The sequence below is a fragment of the Trichosurus vulpecula genome, chromosome 3 (genome assembly GCF_011100635.1).
Source record: "Trichosurus vulpecula isolate mTriVul1 chromosome 3, mTriVul1.pri, whole genome shotgun sequence".
Taxonomy (NCBI): Eukaryota; Metazoa; Chordata; class Mammalia; order Diprotodontia; family Phalangeridae; genus Trichosurus; species Trichosurus vulpecula.
In genome coordinates, this window is record NC_050575.1 from 23288317 (window position 1) to 23297192 (window position 8876).

Below are 8876 nucleotides of genomic sequence, written 5' to 3' on the forward strand. Positions count from 1 at the left end.
GCTTTCCTTAGTTTAGACATCAAGAGTCTAGTCATTTCATTGGAGGAATTTAGTAGAATCTCTTCCTGTTTTTGCAGACAGTGTAGTATAAAAATTAATTATTCTTTCCATATTTGATACACTTCACTTGAAAATCTATTTTGGTCTATTTAGGAATTTATGGCTTGTTCAGTTTATTTTTCTGAGATTGGTTTATTTAAATTTATATTTCTTATTCTGTTAATCTGGGTATTTTTATTTTTATAAATATTTATCCATTTCATTTAAGTTATAATTTGTGTTGCCATATAATTAGACAAAATAATTTACAATAACTTCTTTTATTTCATCTTCATTTGCTGTGAATTCTTAATTTTAAATTTTTGATGCTAGCAATTTCGTTTCCCTTTAAAATTAGCCTCCCTCATGATTTATCTATTTGATAAAGGTACTAGTTTCATTTATTAATTGAAGGTGGGTTTTTTGCTTCCAATTTTGTTGATACCTTTTTTAATTTCTAGACTTTATATTTGGTGTTTAGCTTTTTTATGTGCTGTTTTTCTGAGTTTCTAAAAAAATTTGTTTATTCCCACTTTATTGGTTTGTGCTTTCCTTTGTTGATGAAAATGTTTAGAGATAAAAATTCCCACTAGGACTGCTTTGGCACATCTAAAAAGTTTTGATATATTGTCTCATTTTCATTTATTTCATGAAATTAATGTTTTTGTTTTGTTTCTGCTTTACCTTAGTCTCCAATTATGGCTCCTTTCTTTAAATACCCTTTATTGAATATTATTTATATTTTATTTTGGTTAGTAAAGGGTGTGTTCAATATTTTTGTTTTTCTGCATTTGTTTATGAGAGATTTTTACCCTAGCACGTGGTCAGTTTTTGTTACGGTATCATGCACAGCTACAAAATTTGTATATACCTTTCTCTTCGTATTCAGTAATTGCCAGAGACTCTTCGTAACTAGTTTTTCTAAAATTCTCTTCAGATCCTTAACTTCTTTATATTTTTGTTAGAGTTGTCTAGATCTAAAAGGGGTTCATTGACATACCCAGGTATTATAGTTTCACTATCTATTTATCTCTTTAATTCATTTAATTTTTCCTTTAGGTTCTTAAATGCTTTGCCGTTTAGCGTGCACACAGACACACATATGTGTGTGTGTGTGTGTATATGTATGTGTGTGTACATATATATATATATATATATATATATATATATATAATATTATTCCACTGTCTATGGTGCCTTTAAGTGTAATGTAGCTTCCCTCTGCATCTCTTTACTGTTGCCTTGTCTAAGGTAATTGTTGTGATCCCTGCTTTTTTTTTAGTTCATCTGAGGCATAATATATCTTCCTTCCCAGTTCCTTGTTTTAACTCTCTCTGAATGTTTGTTTCAAGTATATTTCTTGTAAATAACATATTTTCGGCTTCTGCTTTGTTACTGCTGTCATCTTCCCTTTTATGGGTGAGTTTATCCTATTAATGTTCATGGTTATGATTATTAGTTGGGTATTTCTCAACATCTTATCCTCTTACACCTTCTTAGTGATTGAAGCATTCTGCTTAGGCTTTGAATTGCCCCAGCTGTCTTTCCCCTACTCTGATCAATAATTTTTACATTTTTTTTCTTTTTAATCTCCACTTCATGATACCAACTCATGTGTGTTTTCCTTTTTTTTTTAATGTATGTTTTCAACCCTCCACTTTTCTTTCCTGTCTTCAGACTATCAAAACAATACAGAACTTGTTTCTTCTCCCCTAATTAGAATGTAAACACAGTACTTTAATTGATCAAGTATATTTACCATTTGAAGTTTCTCTTCATGCATGTATTTGTTCATTACTACCCTTCCATTTACCCAGTTCCACACTTTGGCTTTTCTCTCCCACACACCCTTTCCTGTTGGTTGCCAGCTCTTCTGCCTCTGCATCTTTTGGATCTGTCTCCTTTTCTCCATTCACACCACCACTACCCTGAGTCATGTTCTTGCGTCCCTGCTCCTTAGTAACTGCAGTAGCCTCCTAATTGATCTCCTTATATCCTTACTGTCCCCTATCCAGTTCATCTCTCACAGTCTGCCAAATCGATATTCTTAAAGCATAGGTCTGACCGTGCTATTCCCTTTACCAAGAACTTCTAAGTAACTCCTCATTGCTTTTAAGATAAAATACATCTTCTTCATATTGGTGTTTAAAGCCCTTCAAAATCTGACCCCAGCCTGTCTTTGAAGGCTGAATACACACCTTCAGTCTACACCTCAGGCAACTAGCCTACTTGTTTTTCTCCATATGTTCCATCTCCCATTTTTGTGCCTTTGCTTAGGTTGCCCCCGCCTCCCCATACTTAGAATGTTGTCCTTCCTCACCTCTGCTTCTTGGGACCTAGCTCAAGTCACCCTATAAGAGTCCTTTCTTTATCTGCAGTTTTTAGTACTCCTTTTTATATTTAACTGATCTATGCATTGTTTCCTTCCACTATATATGTAAGCTCCTTGAGGGTAGAGACTTCTGTTTTGACTTTGTACCCCAGAACAAAGCAGTGTGGGCTTGATAAATGGTTAGTTAACTGAAGGATGGGGTTTTCTCAGCTGATTTACTGTCTCCACCTGCCAGCATGTCCCTTAATATTCAGTCAATGGTAGAATCTTCAGTCTGGGTCTGAAAGACACTTCTTACTTTATCTTGTCTGTTTTGGGATGGCCCAAGTTTGGGCACAGTTGCAGAGGCCAGGGTCATACCAGTGCAACATGCTTGAAGGCCTTTTCAGGTGACTCCTCAATGAAGAGACTGGAATAAGTAATGTCTGAGAAGTCTTCTAGCTCTAGCTCTATGGTCATGTAACTCAGGTGACTTATCTTCCCGCCCCCCCCCCCCCACCTCCCCTCCACCTGTATGTGCTACTGCTCCCATGGATAGCTAACCTTTAAATAATTAGTGCCCTCCAAACCACAAGCCATTTGTCATGCTGATAGAACCAAGGCTAGCCTCCTGAAACAAACATAACTCATTTCAGGGCCAGAAGAATTGTTGCTCTAAGGGAAAGTTAGACCAGACCAGAGCAAAATACAGCAGCCCTTCATTAATCAACATCGAAAGAAATGAGTCATTCCACATAAGTGAAATTTCCAGATAACTGAAATGGACCTTTACCTACCCAAACATCTTTATTTTTAATAATTTCTCATGGAAACCTTTTCAAAACAGTTGAAGAATTTCCTGCCTTAAATGTATTGTGCTGAAGATTTAACCTTTTTCATTAGGGGTTTGGACATCATTTTGAATGTCCTTTGTAATCTTCTTTAATACAGTGGCTATTGAGGTGAGAATGCTAATGTCTTCAGTTCCTGCGGCTACTATAGGGACTAACCTATAGTAGTTTTTGTGTGTATGACTCATTGTCTGCTGTCGCTTCTTGCTTGTTCAGTGTCTCTCCCTTGCATCTCCATCTCATTCTAAAGGGTTGCTTCTAATCCTTTGTGGTTAGTGAACCCGGATAAAAGTAAAGTGGTTCTGAATGAGGGTCTGGAGGGCTCTCCCGAGTCAGATATCTGTCTGTGCATGAGTTTTGTAGCCTATCTTTTGGCTGCATAAAGGTCTTTGGGGTTTTCTTCCTGGCTCTTGGGTATATTCCAAGGGAGTGAGGTGACTCGATAAGGGGTCTCAGAAGAAGTGAGGGTTTCTGTATTCAAGTTATTCAAAGGGCAGATGTATAGATAAAAGGGAACCAGCTCTTGACTGACAGAATTTTACCAGATAGAGGTTGAAAACATCAATAATTTCAGGAAAACAATTGTTACTTTTTAAAAATAACAAATAGTAGCAAAAAGAGCGCCCCCTAATCTTGGAGTCAGAGGGTTTGAGTTCAAATTTTGACTCCGCGACAAGTAACTTGACGTGTCTGAGCATGGATTTCCTCATCCATATAATGGGAATAAGACTTGCACATGGGGTTTTGAGCAAACCTTAAAATACTATATAAACATGAGATAGTAATTTTATTGTAATGGACTTTTGGGAGGAAATAGCCGTGTTTTATTAGTAATGATAGTGACACGTATATAGCACTTTAAAGTTTGCAAAGTACCATATGTGTCATCACATAATCTTCACAACCACCCTAGGGGAGGCAGGTGCTATAATTATCATTCCCATTTTACAGATGGGGAAACTGAGGCACACAGGATTATGTGACTGCTCAGGGTCACACAGCTAGTAAGTGTCTGAGGCTGAACTCGAACTCAGATTTTCCTGATTGCAGGCCTAGTGCCTTATCCATTGCACCACCTAGAGCTTATCCCTAAATTTCGTAGTCGACATTAGGAAGGACAATCATGACTCATATAGCATATCCCTTGGCACCTCATTAGAGGCAGAATCCATGGTCAAGTAGAGAAAGTTTCTGACTCACCGTAACAGCTTTAATGCTTTCATGATACCTTTAGGACTACGGTACCAGTACTGTTTTTCCCATTTAAGAAACAGCTTTTAGGTGTACAGAACATCTTTTCTCTTAAGAAGGCAATGTGCTATACTTATTTTCATTTTTCCAGGCAGGTGTGATTACCATCGAGCGAAGCGTCTTGCCTGAGCCCAGTCATAGAACTGGGTGCCCTGATTCCCATGCCTCCTCACTCAGTGACGATTCCTGACCGTTAGCAGCTTTTTCTCCCTTACGCATCCTAGTTAGTTCTTTGCCTTTATTTAATCTGTTGTTGCTTCGAAGTGTACGTGTCTTAAAGGGAGAAGAAGCAAATCTTAAAAACCTCTGCTTTATTCAGCATAGCCGAAAGATAGAATCTTTGCCTGACTGTTGAGATTTCTGAAGCTATGGAAGTTAACGTGGTCTTGGGAAAATATTAGGAAGAGGTAATTTTATTGAACAGCTTATTTGTGTAACATGATCCATGAGCCTTTGTTTATCTTTGTGTCAGGGTGATCATGATTGGCATATTGCAAAGCCCAAAAGTGGGAGTGCAGTGAAAAAGGGAGGCCAAGATCAGAGAGAATGCACAGGCCATGGACAGGAGCATCCATGAGGATGGAATAGCAGCAGAGGTCTGGTGTCACAGTAGCTCCTGTCTTTCCACAATCTTTGTGAACACATCACTTAAGGGAAGACTGAGGGGAGTCAAATGCCTTTGCCCGAAGCAACTATAACCATATAACATTTAATGCCAGCCGTGGGCCTTGATCCCCAATATCGCTATTCCTAGTCTTTTGCTTCCAAATCTTTCTGTGGGGAATGGAAGGATCAAGATTTATTTTTCTTGTGTATTTAATAACTAGACTCTTAGCCAGGAACTTGCAAATAAATCCATGTCTAAAGCTATAGATTGCCTGTTTCAGTTTGTGTTGCTTAAGAACTCTGCCCTCATTTGCTCTGAGTTAAAGTTGGCTCAAGAAGGAACAGTTTTGCAAATCAGATTAAAAGTATTTTAAACTGAAATTGATGGGTAGGGGAGAAAAAAGCCCAAATATACACAAAAAAAATCTGTTATAGAGAAAGAATCAGTAGAGAGGACCAGTAAATCACTGAACACAACATACAAAAAGAGAACCAGCAGTAAAACTCATGGTCTCAAATGTACCTTTACTCAGAAGCACAAAGTTTAGATAATAAAGTGAATTAACTATCCTAATGTGAGAAATTAAATTAGAGCTCATAGGATAACTTGGCGGGAGGGAACTAGAGGCTAGAATATGGATATGGAAGGTTATAACTTATTTTTTAAAAAGCAACAGAAAGGGTCAGTGGTATAGCAGTGTGTTTTGAGAAGATTTACTTGTGAGGAAATCTAGAAATTGAATGGGGAATCATGATAGAGTGGTGAAGAAAAATTGAAATTATATTCTTGAGGAGGGAGTATGTTATAGACCCCTTGAATAGGAGGACAAAATTGATGCGATGTTCAGGAAGGACATCACAAATGTGGCATGGAGGCCTGTACAGAAACTGTTTGAATATATGTAGCTTCTTCTGTCAAAAGCAGAAGAGCTAATAAGTTTTTTACTTCCTTTAGTGATAATTTTATTATTCCAAAGGTAAAAAAAACAACCAAGGGAACTATTCTGTTACGTCTCATTCTGGACCAACACGGAAGGATTGGCTGTTGAAGTAGAAATGATAGGAACATTGGGGGGGAAATGGTCACTCCATCTTAGAGTTTATAATGAATCAGGAGAGGAAACCCAAACATATTCCCCTAGAATTTGAAAAGCAGATTTCAGAATGTTCAGAGAAATGGAATCAGGTGGGATTCCATGGCCTAAAATTTGACAGGGGAAATTGGAACAAGAGAGATGGGAAACTCAAAAATGAAATTCTGAGAACACAAGCACAGAGACCAGGATGAGGAAGAAAAGGGGGAGCCGACTGAAGAGACTCACACAGCTTCTCAGGGAACCAATTGATTTTTAAAGTTAGTGTTTTAAAAAGATATATAAAAGACGGAAGCTAAGGCAGTAAACAGGAAAGGAGTACTGAAGAGAGGCGTAGTTCTCTAAGAAAACTGTTAAGATCGCTGAAGCTCCGAGGCGGTGGAGGTTGGCTCTGAGTCTAAAGAACAGCAGAAAGGTTTTCTTAATCTGTGTTGGGAGCAAGAGGAGGATCAGAAAAGGGAAAGGATTGCTGCTTGGGATCAATGGGACAAGAACAGATAATGGACAGAAAGAATTATACATTTCTTGTTTTTGTTGCTACTTTTCTTCCAAGGAGATTTTTCTCTTCTGATGGAAGAAACAAACATGATGACCAGAGTTGAAACCCAAGTGAATAAATGTGTGGATGATCGCTGAGTAGCTGTCAATCATATTTGAAAAGTCATGGAGAACAGGAACAATGTCCCAGCGCTGGAAAAGGGCAGATACCCTATTTCCCCCTCCCCTCCCCCCTCCCCCTCCAAAAAGGGGGGTGGGGTGGGGGAAGCATGGAACCTGCAAGTTACATGCCAGTGAGATTCACTTTAACTCATGACAAAGTCCTAGAATGTATCAGGAGATCATTGGGGGGATGGGAACCAGATCTAAGGGAGATTCTGAGACCATTTGCAGCTTCACACTGAGTTCAAGCTAATGTAATGGTCAGTAACGAAGCTCTGTACTTCTGTTAGCTCTTACAGGGACTGAAATGGGGCCATGCACGTACAGAAGACATTGCCTGACTGACTGAAAAATAAGTCATTATTCACCAGGCCTCTGGGTTTCCCTGTTGACTCACAGTTTATGAGGTGAGAAGGAATGATTGAGGTTGCTGTTTCTTGACCCACTTTCAGCCCTTTCTTCTAATTTTCACCTGAGAGCTCTCTTAACTAGCTTCTCTGCAAAATCTATGCACATAATTAAGATATTTGACTCCCAGGAGAGTTTCCAGGCAGGTTGCAACCCAGTAGCTTCCTTGCTCTTTCCTCTCCCATCTTTTGAGAGCTGTGTGGTGAGAAATAATCAGAGTATGAGAGTGAGAAGGTAAAGTGAGAGCCAGCTCTTTGTTCTGTAGCTTGGAGCTAGCTTTGGGAATGAAGTGGGGGGGGGGAAGGGAAATTGCTGCCAGGTATCAATTAGTAGAGATGTTGATAACAGAAGAAACCAGGAGTGATAAAATACCTCAGAGGTGGGTAGCACAACCAAATCTCCTGGGCACGTTTCTCCCTTCAGTCCCTACTTTTAACATTCCAGTCACTTCTTTGTTAGTTTTTAGGGCTTTGCTGGGGCTAGGATCCTTCAAATCCCAACCATCCTCTAATTTAATCTTTCTTGTGTCATGGGCTCCTTTGGCAAATTCTGTGAATTCCTCAGAATGTTTTTAAATGTATGAAATAAATTATGTAGGACTACAGAGGAAATCGATTATATCGATATAAACGTGTTTTTTTTTTCAGTTCAGGTTCATGGACCCCCTCCCCCCGGGGATTTGTGGACTCTAGGTTTAAGAGCCCCTGCCCTAAAGAGAAGGAAGGACTATTACTAGTGATTAATTTCTAGACAAATACATCTATGGAATGCTTTCTTTGCCCCTAAAGCAATTCTTCTGATCTGTTGACTCCCCCCACGCCCTCTCCTCCCTCCCAGGACAGATCATGTTACTGTGGGTCGAAGGGAGCACTATGAATCCTTATATGCCTGTGACAACCAGATTGAAACATTTCTTTAAAAGCCCTTGCTTTGAAATTTCCTTTCAGGCTCCGGTCCAGCTGATGGTACAGATGAGCGTGTAAACAGATGTTGATTCAGATACACCCAGATGGCTTCACTGAGTGCAGACTTGCTTGCTCTGTCCTTCCACTGACCACCAGACAGCTTAGCATGGCAGCCCGTGCCCTGACAAGATGGTTCGATCTCACTTCCTAGGCAGATGGATGAATGGCTTTCCTGTCCCATGCTTTGGACCTGACTGACTTGGACCTTTGAACGAAGAACTGTTGCTCTCCAGCTTTCAGTTAGGTGGAAATACTTATGTTCTAAACCAGACTTAAGTTGGCAACAATCCAGCTTATGGATTGCTACAGAAGTGAATTTTAACATCTGTATTTGAGACTGACAATACTTTTTTCTCTGTCGGAACTGGACCTAATAAACTTGTGTTTGTTTCTCTGCTCTGAGGCTATCCTAAAGAAGGGTTTATTTAATGTTTTAGCTTGGACCTTTACAGCCAAGTTCTGAACACATTATCTTTTTATGGTGTATTTGATTAATGATTTATCAGAAGTCTGATAACAGCCATGTTGAAGAGCAAATTTGCACTAGATTAACATATTGCTACACCTGCTGGTCTCCAGGGGACGTTGGGCAGACACAAGTTCCCCACCCAGCCATTTCTCAGACTGATTGCTGACTATAAACTGTGGCAAGAGCTCTCTGTAGAGACATTCCCTGATATCCCCTCCCTCC

The 8876-nt window shown here is 39.3% G+C and overlaps 1 long non-coding RNA gene across 2 annotated transcripts in view; it reads left to right on the plus strand.

Moving 5' to 3' along the window:
* The window catches only part of LOC118844022, an 83589-nt gene extending 75007 nt beyond the window's left edge, over window positions 1–8582 (plus strand). For both annotated transcript variants that reach the window (XR_005009949.1, XR_005009950.1), the window contains 2 exons: window positions 7103–7219; window positions 8168–8582. This is a non-coding gene — a long non-coding RNA (uncharacterized LOC118844022). The remainder of the gene's footprint in view (window positions 1–7102; window positions 7220–8167) is intronic.
* The last annotated feature ends 294 nt before the right edge of the window (window positions 8583–8876 follow it).